Genomic DNA, 16,761 nt, shown 5'->3' on the forward strand with positions numbered 1-16,761 from the left:
CTCTCAAAGTGTTAATTTACAGCTTACTTTCTAACCTTAGACATGTAAGGATACAGGATGGATTAAACTGAAATTAGGCTACACACCCGGGAAGGGCTCCCAGGGAAAGCTGTAAGGCAGACCCCTCCTGCCCTGCAGAGCAGTAGGAGAGGAGAGGGACATTTCCCCCTGTCAGGTGGCAATTCAGATGTGCCACCCCTGGCCATCACCACGATCTGCTGCAGACAGGGGAGAAAGGCAGGTGAGGAGGGATCCCCACCACCTGCAAAGACCTTTCGGTATCTACGCCCACCACCTCCTCCCAGGAGCAGCATCCTGTACCTGGGGGGATCCTGATGCTCCTTGCTCAGCCCCACCAGCACAGCATCCTCTCTCCCTCCCACCCCACACACAATAAGGTGATGCCTGCAGATCCCTTCCACCCTTGTGTATTCACCGCAGGGATTGCCAGCTGTGGTGTGAAAACTGCTCTTCCCCAGCCAAAGTGCCATAAAAGCCAAACAAAATTTCAATCGGCAGCAGCAAAAAAATCAAAACCCATCTAACTGGCAGCCGTGCTCAGGAGCTGCTGGTGTCCAAGATGGGATTGATAAGATCCCTGGGAGGCCCTGCAAGACAGGAAGCCTGTGTGCCAAACACAGCCAATTAATGTCAGCCCTTTCCCATGCCAACCAATTAAGCTGTGTATACTTGTCACCAGCAATTGGGAAGGGGGTGGAGGGTAGAGAAGACAATTCCAGAGAAGCCTTGAAGATATAAAACCTGCTTAATTTATGGAGGGGAGGGTGAGGGCATAGACACCCTGCACTAATCCAAATGGGACCTGATTAATGTCTTAGTTAATTTAGGAGCTGCTTGGCTCCTGTGACCTGGTGAGGCTCTGTTTAACAGAAACCAGACTGGCATGGGAAGCAGAGAGCAACTCAACAATGTAAGAAACAACAGATGGGGTCTCCAGTTGCCTTGCCAAGCACCAAAACTGTTTTCTGAGTGCTTTCTCTTAAACCTCCTCCAAAAGGGAAAGAGTGATAATCACAACCATTAAAAAAATGTGTTGCTTACCCACTAAGCAGGCGGGCAGCACAGCTTCTCTGCCCCAGCAGTGGCAGAGGGCTCCTTGGCTGGGGAAATGATCCCCCAGCAGCAAAAGTGGTGCTAAGCCACCCCCAGCCCTGCTCCTCCCCTACACAAATGACAGCAGGAGGAATGACAGCTTTTGACCCATCTATGCCACTAAAAACCACGGGTTGTTGTGAGGCAGAGGAGGGGGAGAGGCAGTGAAGCACTTTAACAGCGTAGGGGGATCTTGCAGCATCAGAAGGGTGGCTTGGCCATGAAGGTGCACTGGCCAAACTGCTGTCCTGGGAAAAAAAAGAAAACCCAAACCAAAAAAAAAAAAAAAAAAAAAAAAAAAACACACCAAAAAAAACACAAACAAACAAAAAAAAAACAACCAAAAAAAAAGTCTCTCTCCTGACATACAATGCTTCAAGCTGCAAAGAGTGACTTTGGAACCACTTGCAGGAGAAAACTTCTCTGGCAGTTGTGGGGATTTTTTGCAATATCCAGCAAACCCCCTTCCTGAGGGCAAATAGTCTCCAGCTGCCTCCCCAGACATGCTGCTGTGGGTTTGCTTAATTGCATGGCAAGGAGTCTCAAGGCACAGGTTGTCAGCAGGCAATCAACATGTGGTGGCAAGTTACCTGGCTGACTACAAGATAGATTAAGAGATAAAAACCCTAGTTGTTGGTTATTTGCAGGAGGATGCAGGTAGACATGCATCAAGATGGGTGCAGATCCAGGTAGGATCACTTAGAAATGCACAGGAGTGGAAAAGTCAGGAGCACCCGATTTAAATGTTAGACAATCCATTTATCAGGCAGGGACAGCAGAGGCACTAGTAAAGCACCGAACAAAGCAAGCCTGTCTGTATCTGGAGCTTTTTAATAAAGAAAGAGTAAAAAACAAATAGCAGAGCAGCCCTGCCAACTCTTGCCAAGGGGTTTTAGGAATTGCACCTGGCAGAGGAAAGCAGCTCAAACAGAACTGAGTCTCCTCAGAGCCAATGCTTTGAAAAGAAGAAGGTATAATTCTCCTGTACACCCTATATATCAGGGTGTAGATGCAAAAAACCCCACCCAAAACAGTAATGTAGTCTTTTTCTTTTTTAGAAGTAAAAACTGCCTACTTTTTCACACAGAGAGTATCTATCTCCACAGATCCTGTTGTACTGTGTTCACTGTGATCCTTAGTTTGCATCCAAATAAAAATAATGACCACTGACGATCTCCTCCCTTTTAATTTTTTACAATTTTTATTACATTTTTTACATTAATAATGTAAAAATTAAAATCTTTACATTACACAATTTAACATACATTTCTTCATAAATGTATGTTAGAACCAGAAGACTATATGTATTGCAATTTCTTGCAAAGTCTTCCTGAAACAGCACGTAGCCTGAGGAGCACAACAAAAGCATTGTTCAAAGTCAGGTTCAGATACTTTTGCCTTTATTTGAACAGTGGGAGGGTTTATTCCACCTTTTCATATGAATGTTCTGGGACAGACAGAACAATGCCTGACATTTCTGAAGCTGGCACCAGGTCCCTTTCAAAGCCTAGTCTGCAGATCCCCGAATCTAAGCCAAGTCAGGGGGGCTGGGGGGAGAGTAAGTTTTACTTTTTCCCCTGGATATAATAGGCACAGCAAGACCAGGCAGCTTTCTCCTGAGCTTTCTGGTGTGGCAGGCACAGTGATGCTGCCATAACAGGGCTCACCTCCATCAGCTGCCTCCTGGACTTCGGTGTCAGGATGACTCAAGGGCTGCCAGACTATGGGGAAACATCTAAAACTCCCTGAGCTTCAGTGCCCAAGTTGCTGCTGGGCTCTGCTGACAGACTTGCTGAGCACCAGTAACCTGCACCATCACAGACCTGTTGCCCAGCCTCCTCCTTTTAGTCTAAGCACACTCTTCAGGCTCTTTTAAAACCATCCTTAGTATTTACCTCTTCCCTCCACAAATGTAAGTCCTTTGGCCTCCAAGGTCCTGCCACAAGTCAAGCTGTTGCATTTCAAAAGCTTGGAAAAAGTGACAAGCAGCAGCTGCCTCTGCTGGGTTTGCTAAAAGCAGGGACTGACATTTCCTAATCCTAAATGAGATGTATTTTTTAGAGCAATGGCAAAAATACACGGCTGCCTGATACACTCCCTAGAAAAGGGCACCATCTTTGCTAGCTGGATGGGAGATAAGGATGCTGTGGAAAGAGAGGGGAGTGTTAGCCAGGAATGAGGAATGGGCTACCCCTTCCTGCTCAGCTCTTAATTGATGGGGAGCAGCTCCTGGCAAGGGTGCCCTCCCCATGAGTTACAGACTTACCAACAGATTTATACACACAGGCTGGATAGCACACACCACCACAGACATACCTGGTGAGTAATTTACAGCAGGGAACAGCCAGAACACATCAACAAGCCCTGCAAATGAATTTTTTGTTGTTTAAGCATTGCCCGTTTCATCATGAATGGCTTATTAAAGAAGTCAGTGGCATTTCTCAGCACATGTAAAGTAGTTTGTTACAAGTGATTTATTAAACTGCTCTAACTTGTCAGCAGCCACTTGCAACATTCACTTTCCTTTTTTCCTTCAGGTTTGCTAATGTCTTTATAAATAACTGAATAAATAGATCTCCACCACTTATATCTGACTGTCATGTGTCAAACAATTGATACCAGCACAGATTAGGAATGAGGTGAGACTGAGCCCTCCCCACTTATAACCAGCCCCATCTGTTGAGGTAAATTGATGGGAGTGCACTTCCAAATAAAAGATAATTTTTTTTGCCATCTCACAGGAGAGCCAGACTTGACAGTTCCCAATTTCTCCCAGTTATGGCCTGTTCTGTGGGTGGTGGATCCCCAGGTGGTTGCTGCTACTGCAAGGCTCGCCTCCTGCATCTTTCAGCTGAGATGTTCATGGGCAGACCCTTCTGACTTTATAATCTACTAAGCTAATGGAGTTCAGATGCTTCCAGCTCAGCTCCTGCTAGATGAATCTTTCCAGCACAGGACCCCTTTCTATCATTAGTTTAACCAGTCTCAGCTCATCAGCCTTAATTTATGTGCTGCAGAATCACTGTTTTAATGGTTTACTCAGAGTTGAAATTCTTTCTGCTCCCTCCCAAAATGCTTTCCCATGGCAAAGTGGCCCAAGTGTTACTTCTGCTGGTGCCAGTATGCCGAGCCACCCGTCCCAGCTCTGCACCGCAAACCTTGCACAGTCAGATAGAGGGTTTGGTTTGGAGGTTTTTTTCTCCTGCTCCCCCTTCCCCCACACCCCCTCCCCGCGAGAAATCCTTAAAGCAAATGTACTAGTATAACCTCTCACGTACACTTTTTTGTTCCTAACTCACAACTGGCAAGGACAGAGCCGCTGCCCCCAGCCCCTGCAGCCCGTGGGTGCTCTCCTGCAGCCCTCGTCCACCCACCCTCCTGCCCGGGTGACAGCTCAGGCTTGGCAGCCACGTGCTCTGGATGTGCCTCTCTCCTCTTGCTCCCACTCGGGCTGAAGTCCAGGGAGATTCTCTGGGAAAAGCCACTTTTAATTTGTAATCTGATTAAGCCATTAGAAACGAATAGAGCAGTAACTAACACAAACTGCCGATCGTTTCCATCAGCAAATCCCCCCAATTAATCCTGAGATTAACCCTGATTACACGCAGTAATGGTGATCAATGCACCATAATGGGGTAAATCCGCCCACTCCACTGTCTTCCACATCCCAGAACGATCAATTTTAAATCAGCATGATTTATCTGGCAGGATCCGAGTGAGGCCAGCAGCAGAGATGGGGCACTGCCTGAATCTCCAGGAACAATCAGAGGAGAGTTAGCTCACTAAGCTAACTGCCTCCTCTGGGGATAAGAAAACCAAACTCGGAAAAAGAGCTGGATACAGTGAAACAAACAGCAGGGGAATGCGGAGGGCAGTAGGAATGCGAGATTTCATCTGCCTGCCTGCTGCACTCCCTCCCATTTGAATCCTCCCAGTGCTAGAAAGCTCCTGTGAGGTGATCAGACCAAACAGCTCAGAGCAAGGCTGCACTTCTCAGGGATTCCTCTGTCAAAGAGAGGAAGTCAGGCTGCAGAAGAGCTGAAAAAAAAAAAAAAAAAAAAAAAGAAAAGAAAAAAAACTCCCTACTTTGTGATCTGAGCTTCTGTTCTTTCCTTTGCTGCTAAAATCAGAAGTTACCCCAGGACCATCTTTCCAAGGATCCCCAAGCACTTTGCAAACTTCAGAGCCTGGCTTAGTTTTCACTTAGTTCTGTGTTATTTATAGAGCAGCTGATATCCAAACTCTTGCTTCAATGGGAATTTTGCCTTTGTACAGACTAAGTAAGAACTAAGTCAGAAGCTCAAGATTTGACCTTTGGTATACAGAAATCAATTCATCCTGCACTGAAATGCAGCCATCTCCAGAGTGAAATGCAGCAGTAGTTTAACAGTGCATGGCAATAAAGCAAGTTGATTTATAGAGCCTTCTCCTCCAGTGCTGCTTTCTCTACTTTAGGAAAGTTTGAGAGAAGAGAAGGCAAACTGCTGGAAGATGTGCTAAGCTCTGCCAGGGTCTCCAGCATCTCGCTGCAGCCTACGGGGCCAGCAGCTCTGGGCAGCTTTGTACCCAAAGGCTGGGGGGGGGGTGGGGGTGGGGTGCGTGCAGGACAGGAGAAATCACATAAGCAATGGATCACGGGGCCCCCAGCTGCCTCAACAGTGTGTTTTACAGGTTACTGTGCTGTGGGAAGGACCACGTTGAGGACTACAGGTTCCTCAAGCTTTGACCCAGAATCTGATCTGACCAGAATATTTCAGGTGGATCCTTCCGTAGCAGCTTGCTCTATGTTGAGACAGCTGTTCCTCTCTCACCACAGAGCATGTGTGCTAATCCCTGGGTTACTTCATCCCCAGAACTGGCTGTATTTTGGCAACAAGGTGAATCCTGCAGAAGGACTGTGGTTTATTAAATTCTCTGAGAGCTTTTGGGGCTCAAAGGTTTTAAAGGGTCATAAGCCATCATTAACACTCGGAGTTATTTAAGCCCCACGTTCAAACTCTGCCTTGCACCCCCAGTTGAATTATAGGACATCGTGGTCTGGTAGGAGCAATAATACCTTCCTTGTCCTTTATCTGATGGATGAGGGGACAGATGCAAGGGGACAACAGAGAATGGAAAGCTGCCACATCACCTGCTCTGCTCTTCCCATTGAGAATTAAGGAAATGGGATGGGAGCTGCTGTGAAGCCTGCTGTACCACCAAAGCCGTCCTCTCAAGATCTAGCCACACAAATACTGAGCTATATTTTCCATGGGAGCAACGGGTCTTTGCCAGCCTGTTGCATTTAGGTCCCAAGAAGCTGGAGGTGTTGGAAACTCAGCCCTGGCACAAGCATCACAGGAGGTCTGGACCTGCATAAACTGCAGGATCGCACTGAAGACACTGTGCACAGCCCCTGTGGCTCTGTTTGTATTGCAGGCCCCACACCTTGCCACACAAACTCTGCTCTTCATTATCTTCCACTAGGAAAACAGGGTCCTCCTCCCTCCTCTCAGAAACCCAGTGGGTATTTTTGTGCCCAGGCTGAAGCTCAGGAAAAGCATCTGTTTTGCTCAGCAGCTCCCTTTTCCCACATCGCCTGCTCCAGAAACACTGTCAGAGAAGAGAAAAACGCGCAGCGAGAGGCTGCCTAAGTATCAATCAGCAGCACAGTCCCCCAGGGAGGAAAGGTTTAGTTTCCCTGCAGAAGCAGTGGTCAATAAACATGGCACACGCTTTATCTCCTGTCAAGGCTGCCCTCTCCTATTGACAGACCTGACACCGGCCAGAGGAGGAGGGAGGCAGGAGTCCTAAACCCATCAGCAGCGAACCATTCCACCTTACCTTACTGGGAGCAGATTTGCGAGCAAGTCCTGCCTCCTGCAAGGCAATGGCAGATGACAGAGGGAGCAGAGGCAACCAAAAGCAGATCCCTGAGCTGATGCAGCACCAGGGCATCCTCAGAGAAAGACCACCATGCACAGCTCAGGTCCCACTAAGTGAAATACAGTTTTAGACTGGCCAGTTTTATGGTCTTAAGCAAAGCAGAGAGGTATTCTTAGCATTTTTCTCATGTTAAGCTAAGTAGCCTGGGCCACCTTAGGATTACCTACACAAAATATAGGGAAAACAGTAGCCCTGATGCTTAACAGTTCAGTATAATATATATGGGAACAGCGACACATCAGCCCAGGGTTGGTGTCCTGCTCAGATATGCCCTGTATTCTCCATAAATCCACACTACCCTTCCAATTTTGAATTAAGCTGGCAGTACACAGACTCCCCTAGTTCCACGGGGCAGGATCCTGCACCTCCCTCTCCTAGAGGGACCTTCCAGCTAAGGAGTGGGCAGACCTGACCCAAGAGCTCAGCCACAGGGTTGTCACTTATTGGGACACAGGTTTCTCCAGAGCCCTGGGTCTGCAGGCAGCAGGCTGGGTTTCATCTTTGCCCAGGCAGCCTGGGGTCAGCACTGTACAAGGCACACAGTGTCAGCTGTGTTTTCCAGCCACTGCTGCAATATCTGTCATCCAGGTCATGGAGGAGACCCCAAATGCACAGAGGTACACCCTGCACATTGCAGACTGCAGGGATGTGTTTTCCATGGCTGCCTGTTGCCTGGGAGATGTTTTGAAGCACATATGTTTTGGGGTGATGTGTGGGGGCCCCGGTCCTTCAGGCACCCCCACCCCCCCCTTCCCCTGACTCCTGCATCCTCACCGAGGGGCTCTTGGTCTCCTTTGATGTGCAGATGAATCGAGCCTCAGTCATGAGAAGCCCCGTGGATTTATGAACTCCTCCTCTATGATGTCTTTCCAATAGTATCCCCCAGAAGAGCATTTGCTCTCCCCTTCCTCCCTGGCTCCACCGAGCCAAGCATTCCTTTCTCCTCCTCCATCCCAGGCCCCTCTCTGCTGGCCCAGGGAGTGATGCTGTTCACCAGGAACACAGGCTTCAGCAAGAAAGCTCTGCTCCGCAAACTGAACCACTTGTCTGCTCACTTTATGTATTCCAGGAGGTTGGATGCCTCCTCATAGTCAGCCCCACGGAAGGTAATACAGGCTCACTTGACAGCCAGAGATGAAATACTGCAATTTAATCTACTCTCACCCCAAATCATGCCAGTTCTGCCATTCTATAGAAGTTGCCATAGACTTGAAAAGAAAGGGACAAATGACTGTGATGGAAACCATTCACTGAAGGCTTCCAGGGGAAATTATGCACCCACAAGGGGAAACAGGATCATTAATAGGTGACAGAAGAAAACATTTGCATTGCAAGTCAAAGCAGCTGGAGGCTAAGAGGGAAGCACTATGGTCACTGCCCTCCCCAGTCCAATTCAATCAACTCCAACAACTGGTAAACCCTAGAAGACAGGCCCTTTAGCTATTTGACCCAGATCCTCCCAAACACAAAAGTCAACCTCTGCCCATAAACAGAAGTGGAGTGTTGCAGAGGTCCCCAAAAGTTCACCTCTTGCATTAAGACCAAGCAAAAAAAAAAAAAAAAAAAAGAAAAAAAGGAAATCTATGTGTCTGTCTCCTTCTTAGCAGTCATCTCCACCTCGACAACTTCTGAGAGCCATAACTGCATGGGGAGATTGCTTTGGCAAACAAACAGAGATTAAGTGAGTTCACTGGAAACATCTCTAGTTTCTGGGCTGAACATGCTGATAATGCAGTGGCACATTTAACTTTTCGCTGCTTGAAACAAAGCACAAAGAGATGGCAGAGACAAAAATAAAGGAGAATTTATTTCTGGTCTGAGCATCACATCAAGACTCCCTGTCCCTAAATGCAACCCAGGCTGAGAAACTGCAGGCAGGTGGGTCCTGCACCCGCAGCAGTGGTCAGGGTGAGAGCCAAGCCCTGCTCCAGCAGCAAGCGCTCCACAGATCCAGAGAGGAGGCACGCACTCCCCTCAGGGAGACGAAGCCTTCACACCCCACCCCTCATTCTGCTGCCAGAGCATTAGCACAGACTTCCCTGAAACCCCTGAGAGGAGGTTTGAGGAACAGGGGTGATGAAAGAGGGGCTGAGAAGGGCCATCTTCCAGCCAGCTGGAGCAAGGACTCCTCATCTACCCCCAGGGAATAACTGGCTTCTCATTGCATCCACACACAGGATGCGCTCAGAAGCTTTTCCTAACATTTTATGTCAGCTTGAGCCAGAAGCGCTCCATTTGCGGCTCTGCCTTCCAGTCCCAGACTTTGGCTAATAAACACAGGGTGGAAGTTTGCAAAGCTGCCTCCAGTACGCCCTGATATAGCCATGCCAGCAGCACAGAGGGCTGGGCAAGAGCATTAGCAGTCTCCACACAGCTGGACCAGCCTGGAAGAGACAGTTGTCCCTGGTGGGCAAATAACAGGAGAGAGAGGAAGAATATACTCAAGTGACATTTGCACCTGCGTGCAATGATGTGTCGCTCATCGCAGCCAGTCCAAATAGCATCTCTGGGGCACCAAAATTACACAGCCAAGTAAATCCTATGAAATCCATCTTCCCTTTTCAATATTTGGTGATAATTAACTTCTCCAAGCTGAGATATTACAAAAGAAAGCTGTTAGTGAATCTGTTCAGCCACAGGTCTAGCTTGATGTGAGGGTTGGCAGCACCAGGGACACTGAAAGGGCAAGGAGGACATTTCACATTTCCATGCATTCCCAACTCCCTTGTAGGAAGATTACAAGGAAACACAAGTTATGAAGTAGGTCAGAAGAAATAAAGACCAAGGACAGACTTACCAGGGCAAACCAGACACCTCTAGCCCTCCATCAGTATCAGTCATCATTGGAGATGTATCCAAGCCCTGCTCATTCAGCAGAAAACCTGGCTGCAGGACTAAACAGAAAAATTAAGCTAAAAGCACACCTTTACCTAAAGGCAAAGGAAACAAGACAGAGCTTCTGCAACCAAAGCACAAGACCAGAGGCCCCTGATCTGAGCTCACGCTGACCACAGTCCCAGCACCTCATCTACAGCCCTAAGGTGACCCACAACCAAACCACAGAACCCTTCCCTCCCTGCAATAAAACAGCCTGCAGCTGGCCCAGCCCTCCCATTAGCAAATCCCAGTTGGGCCAGTTGATTGCAGCATTCCTTAGCCAGAGGGAGGCAATTAACGCTTTCCCTTCCACCATCACCCCAGAGCTATGTACCCACCACAGGATGATGCCAGGAAAAGCAAATAGGAGCATGATTCTGCTCTCCTTTCCAGCCTGCTGCTCTGCACTCACTTGTTCATCTCAAAAGGCAGGAGATGCTCAGAGGCGTGATGTGCCCGTTGCTGTCTGGGGGGTTGGCACTGTTCTCTGTGGGTGCATGAAGCTGCGGGCTGCTGCATTCCCCTGTGAAGCTGAGCAGCTGTGCAGGCTTATCTTTAAATTAAAAAGTGGGCCACTGGCCAACAAACAGGGCAGGAGGGAAAACACATGCCCAGAGTGACTGAGGGAGAAATGTGCAGACTGAGAGAGCAAGCAAGGGACGATGAGATGTGCAGAGCCTTGGGTAAAACCAAGGGACCTCCCCAGGCTGGAGACTTGCACACGCTTCTGCTACAAGTATGTTGCCTTGGCTTTGACTGATTTCTCTTAAAGTGTGGCACAAAGGGTGTGAATCACTCACAGGTACAACTCTGGGGCTGCGTGGAGAGCCAAGGTGCTTTACTAACACCAGCACTGCCCAAGTGCTGCCCAGCTCCCGACCCAGGGAGAGGGTGGTAGGAGGCTGTGTGCCACTTATGTATACCATGCTCCTTCCTCAGCCCACCGGTGTTCCTATCCAGACCTTGCACCCTGGAAAATCACAGCCTGAGGTCATTAGAAAAGAATCTGACAGACTCAGGATGAGGTCCTCAAACCAACCAGTGATGTTTTGATACTCCCTGCTAATTGCTACAGTTGTGCAAAGCTGGAGATCCCCAGAGCTGGAGCAAGGCAGATGCTTCCCGCACCAGCGACCCCTTGCAGAGTCGCTGCTTCCCATCTGCTGCTGCCTGTGCTGCCTGCACTGCCTTCACGGGTCACAGGGGCAGTAAATATTTGCACAGGGCTGGACAAGGAGAAAGCAAACAGCGTTCTCTTATTTATGGGCTTTGGCAGCAGACTCCTTGGGCAGCTCTGCAGTATTTCTGTCCTCTCTGTGCCCCAGCTGGGGCTGAGCCCCCACCATGCACCCCGGCCATGCTGGCTGTGCTGCCACCATGCCAGGGAGAGGTGAGGAACAGGCGGGTGGAAAGCAAAGAAGCAGGATAAGGATGTGAGGCCAAAGGCAGGGAGGACAGGGAGTAAGTGTGAGTGACAGAGAGAGGGAGAGTGTGAGAGTCTGAATTTGCAGGAACAAGTAAAGTGACATTGCATGGGTGTTTTTGAAGCTGTGTTTATTTTACCTGCAGGCTAGAAGTGGGGAAGATGGATGCATCTGCTGGTCTGGTTCCCTGGCAGTCCCAGGGACCCTTTCATCAGTATGTCAATGTGGCGAAACCCCCAGAAGGGTTGAACATTACCAAGCCCTTCCTTTCAGTCCTGGCTCAGAGAGGCTTCCAAGAAAGTCAGCAAGACAGTCTGAACCCTGCATGGACATGTATGTGCCTGCCAGGACATACACACATGCATGCATATGCATGTACATGTGAGATGAAGCTTGCATGGACCAAAGTCCACTCCCTGCAACTGCTGCTGCTGCTCCTGGCTCTGCACGGGCCAGAGCTGGGCACAGGAACCCTGGGAGGAAGCAGGAGATGTGGGAGTGCTCCTGGGGTCTCCGGGTGGGAGGTCTGTGTCTCCTGCAGGAGAAGCGCCTGGAGCAGAGTCCCGCCCAGTGCCTGCTCCAGAGACACAAACCATGAACATACCTTGAAACAGCTGGGTGTCCCAAGCGTCCCTCATCTGCTTCCCATCATCCACCCAGAGACGGATGGCAGGAGGCAGAGGGGAAGGAGCTCGGGGATCACTGACCCCTCTTTGTGCTGAGTGTCTGGGTTTAGCGAGGATTCAGACTTATTACAAACCTCCAGAGTTGTTGATTTCTTGGATTTCTGTCATGTCATGAGAAGCTTTCTCTGGGCTGAAAAGGGCAAGGGTATATATCTCACTCCATAAACTCCTCTGAGGTGAAGGTAAACCCATGAGGCCAAGGGCTAAAAAGACCCAAACCAGGCTGGAAATAATAATATGAAGGAAGAGGGAAGGAAGGAATATGTGAACAACAGGATCCTGGTAGATCTTCAGGAGGGGTCAAGACAGTATGATGGGGATGGATGATGTTTGCTATTGCATTGGTGTCCAGCAAGAGGAGTTGTGCTGAGTCAAGTCCTATCCCTAAATTTGCTAATAGCTCAGAAGGATAATCTGTTGTGGTCTGTCGAGCCTGGTGCTGCCCATTGATTCCTACAGCCCTGCTGATGGAGTGTTTTATTTACAAACCGTGACCAGCGCAGGCACTGGTCAGTCCATTGCTCACTCCAGCAGTAGCAGCAGGAGAGTTTCTCCTGGCAGAAGGATTGATGGCATCTGGCTGGATGCCACACATCTCCATGTGCTTTAGGATTCCTTTTCCAGGTAAACCATGGTGCAAATCACTGTTCCTTCAGGTGGTCATTTTGCTAGCCAACAAATACACGAGAGCGGGCTTGTGGGAGATAAAAGCAACCAGGACCATGCTGCAGAGGTGAAAAGGGAAAGCCAAAGCAGCATCCACTCTGCAGTGCCCACAGCCGATGTGAGGAGCCCACATCTTCCCCTGTCGGGTTTTAGGCATCTGTGAGGTCCCCACAGACCTCATGGGACTGCAGGTCAGTCCTCCAGGAGTAGCCCCTCACCCAAAGCAGGCTGAGAAGCACATGGAATGGTCTGTGCTGCTGCATGAATGCACAAACCATGCTACCTCCCATCCTTCTGAACCTGCCTGCATGGTGTCACTCACCCAGAAGTAGCTTCCAGCCAGGCCTGGATCTTCTGGGCAAAGTGCTCAGGGTATCTGTCATAAGGATGGAGACTGGTGTTTCCCCCAGGGATGAGGGAGAGCCCTGAAATAACAGTGGGAGCAGACCAGGTTGGACTGGAAAAGGTTCCTTTTCAGAACCTCCAAACTGACAGCCCTGGCTGGGTCTGACTCCCTTGCCTTGCTCCTTCTGCAGTAATTCATCCTGCAGCAAAGTGAGACTAAACGGTTACCATATGGATTCGATGGCACGCTGCACCTGTTTTCCACCATCGATAACCACATGTGGTACAGCGTGATGAAGAGGCAGGGCTGTGTGTAAGTGTGCACGTACAAATCAATCACAACGCCAGCCTTGGTGAGGGCTGGTGCTCCACAGGACTCCTCAAGGATGAGCCAGCCAGGGCTGCTGGAGCGATGCTCCTCCCTTATGGAGCTGCTGGACTTGAGGAGGTCCTTGGTGGTTTGATGTCCCAAGGAACAAACCCTGAGCCACACCGAAGTCCCCAAGGGGACACCACAAAGTCCTGCCCCAAGCTGCTACCGGGAGCAATGCAGCTGCCTAGCTGGGGTGTCCCATGGGGACAGGGACCATTCCTGCTGAGGGGAAACCTGGTAGGGCAGGGGACTGAAGCACCCTCTGTGACTACCAGTGGTAGGAGAGCCAAGTGCCCCATACCCACTGAGGAAAGAGGGAAGAGGAAAGAAGCTCATGAGCCACTTTTCTCTTGCAATTTACACATTTTCTTATAGGGAATGTAAATGTAAAATGTAAAAACAGGCTGCCCAAGGAGGTGGTGTAATCACCATCCATGGAAGTGTTTAAAAAACACATAGATGCAGTGTTTAGGGATATGGTTCAGTGGTGGGCTTTGGCAGTGCTGGGTTAACGGTTGGGCTTGATGATCTTAAAGGTCTTTTCCAACCTAAATTGTTCTATGACAGCCCCAGCAATCTCTAGGATGAGTTTACAGAGCTCTGCGCAAACGTGGCAGACAAGGCACAGGCTGGGGTCGGGACTGCTGCTGGCCAGGGAGGTGTCACGGCCCCTGCCTCTGTGCCATTTAGGGATGCCACTGTCCTGAGTGCATCTCCTTGACATGGAAAAGTCGCTGGCAGGGGACAGAGGGGCAGAATGATGCCTCTCCATAGGCAGTGCTGGAGCACCCCAACAGCAGGCAGGCTCCTGCCCTGAAGGCAAACCTGCCTCACTGGCTGCATACATGCAGAGCCCCCTTAACCCTGCCGTGCCTGAGGAGGGTTTGCTGACACTCACACTTTGGCTGACTTTTTGCAGTTGGAGGTCATTCTTTTTTTAAATGTCTTGCAGAAATAATGAGCCAAACTGATTTGCTTAATGCTGCAGAAAAGCCAACATGCATTTGCTCTCTTGCTGCAATGCACGGTGCTGACAGATGGAGCACCCGGCTGCATCCCAGCGCCCCACTCTAAGGGCAGGGGTAGGAGAGCAGCAGCACCGGGGTACCACGAGCCCCAGCACCCCTTGGGCAGTGCTGAGGGGCTCTCAGCAGCCCCAGGCTGGCACGACCCTCCCACTGCTCACCAGGAGCCCTGTGCCATGCCTGCCATCCCCTGGACAGGCTTTTGCTTACACTGCTGTGCCTGGGAAAGTGCAGCAAGCCATGGCATTGCTTAGGCACTGCTAGGAAGGACTGCATGCTTGGATGTGCCCCGCGGCTGTGGCCAGCCCTGCCAATGCAGCTCCTCCAGCACCCACGAAAGGGAATGGTCCAGGGGGTCGGGGGCTTCCAGCCTGACCCTGGTACTGGTTTTGCAAACCAGCCTGAGATCAGAAGGGGTTACTGGTCCTGGCTATCCCCAAGCCCCAGGCATCTGCTGCTTGTGCAGGGGTGAAGGCGTGGATGCTCCTGCTCTGCAGCTGGAGAGGAAGCCCTGTGGTATCTCCTGTCACCCATTTCCACTTCATCCCTCCCAAACACTAAAATATTTATGTCAAAAGTAGACATTAAAATTTAAGGAAAGCTAAATAGAAATTAAACTTGTGTATTTTGAGAGGAAATGAGTCCCGTAAGGTGATCGTGCTGCTATGCACAGATGATTGATATCAGTTTATTTATCTGCTACTGCTAAATGCTTGCAAAGGAGGGGAGAAGGAAACACAGCTGAGCAGCGTGGGGCGGTTGCAGCTTCAGCAATTTCTGCAGTGTCCAAGGTGAGAGAACTGGGCAGCCCTGATCAGCTGTGGTGACCAGCCTCAATAGCACAAAAATTTTGGAAACAAAGCTTTTGGACTTCCACAGCGCAGACCCGTGGCTTCTCCCCCTCCCAGCTGGCTTGTGCCTCCTCAGATCCAAACCCACCCATGAGCATATGTCCAAAGAGAGCCTGAGTGGTACAGAGGCCTTTGCTTGGTCTCGAGTACCGAAATGATCAGGGGCTGCTTTCTTCCTTCCTTTCCCTTTCCCTTTCCCTTTCCCTTTCCCTTTCCCTTTCCCTTTCCCTTTCCCTTTCCCTTTCCCTTTCCCTTTCCCTTTCCCTTTCCCTTTCCCTTTCCCTTTCCCTTTCCCTTTCCCTTTCCCTTTCCCTTTCCCTTTCTTCTCCTTCTCCTTCTCCTTCTTCTTCTCCTTTCCTTTTCCTTTTCTCATTTCTTTTCACTCTGCCCTTCTCCTCTCATTTTTTCTCCTCTTCTTTTTCCCATCACTGTCAAGAAAATCACTCTTACCCACCAGAATTGCCTTGACAGCTTTTACAGACCCTGCCCCGGCTGTGGCCAGCCCACCCCCCCCACCCCCCCCACCCCGCTATTTGCTGGCTGTGTCATTGTGCAGGTAATAATTGTGCAGGTAATACCTTGCTCTCCCCTGCCTGGAGATCCTGGAGCCACATCTGCTGGCTCTGTTCCCCTTTCCTCATGAAGCTGCTTTGTTGGCCTGGCTACTATTTGCATAATGGTGCCCATAATCACTTGAGGAGGAAATCATTTCCTTTCACTGGAACTGGGGACCTTTTCATTGCATTTATTTATATATATACATTCCTGAAAGCTATGCACTGACAGATGCTGGAAGCGGCCGCCCCTTTGCAATGCAATCAGACACCCCTCCGCCCGGGCCTTGCCGCTTCCTTTTAACAGGCTTTTTTTTTTTTTTTTTTTTATTCCGCAGAAAACAAGGATTGCTGATTGAACCGTGGTGCTTTTGCAAACGCTGTTCATTGGGTCCCAGCCATCTGTTAATGCGTTCAAGGTTATCCAGGGGCTGACTCACACTCATGTCTCTCTCTCTCTTCAAATCCTGCTCTTCCCAATTTTACACATCCTTGGAAAGAGATCTGTGACATGGTATGTTTGACACCCAAGGAAATGTTAGTCATTGCTTACTAGTTGCTAAGTGACAGTGTCCTCCTGCTGCGGGCTGCTCCTGGCCGCATGTCCCAGGGATGCCATCCCTTCCCGCAGTCCCTGCTCCGTGCAGCGGGCAGCTGCTGCAGGCAGCCAGGGAGGCCGGGGCTCAGCCCTGCTGTTGCGCCTCAGCTCAGGGAGAAGTGCCTCTCATGTATCACCATCCTTTTCCAAATCTGTTGCTCCAGTATACTTGTTTTGTGGGTAAATAAGTAGTTGTCTGGAAATGAAGCCCTGAGACAGGGCTTGCTGTCTTGCTTTAGCTGGAGCTGTTGCTCCAGGAGTGCACAGAGAGAGAAAAAAAGAGCGAGTAGGGGGAGAGAGGAAGAGGAGACATGAAGAGGTGTG

General features: G+C 49.9%; 1 long non-coding RNA gene across 2 annotated transcripts in view; it reads right to left on the reverse strand.

Annotated features, from left to right (window-relative positions):
• Positions 1-15,191, reverse strand: part of LOC308053922 — a 30,870-nt gene extending 15,679 nt beyond the window's left edge. Inside the window, exons 1-2 of one of the 2 annotated variants that reach the window (XR_013923857.1) lie at positions 10,254-15,191; positions 21-9,932 (exon numbers count right to left, since the gene is read on the reverse strand). This is a non-coding gene — a long non-coding RNA (uncharacterized lncRNA). Of the gene's footprint in view, positions 1-20 lie in introns of both variants that reach the window. The other variant, XR_013923858.1, reaches the window with a different exon arrangement.
• Positions 15,192-16,761: the final 1,570 nt, after the last annotated feature.

This window comes from Falco punctatus, assembly GCF_963210335.1.
Source record: "Falco punctatus genome assembly, chromosome: 15".
Classification (NCBI taxonomy): domain Eukaryota; kingdom Metazoa; phylum Chordata; class Aves; order Falconiformes; family Falconidae; genus Falco; species Falco punctatus.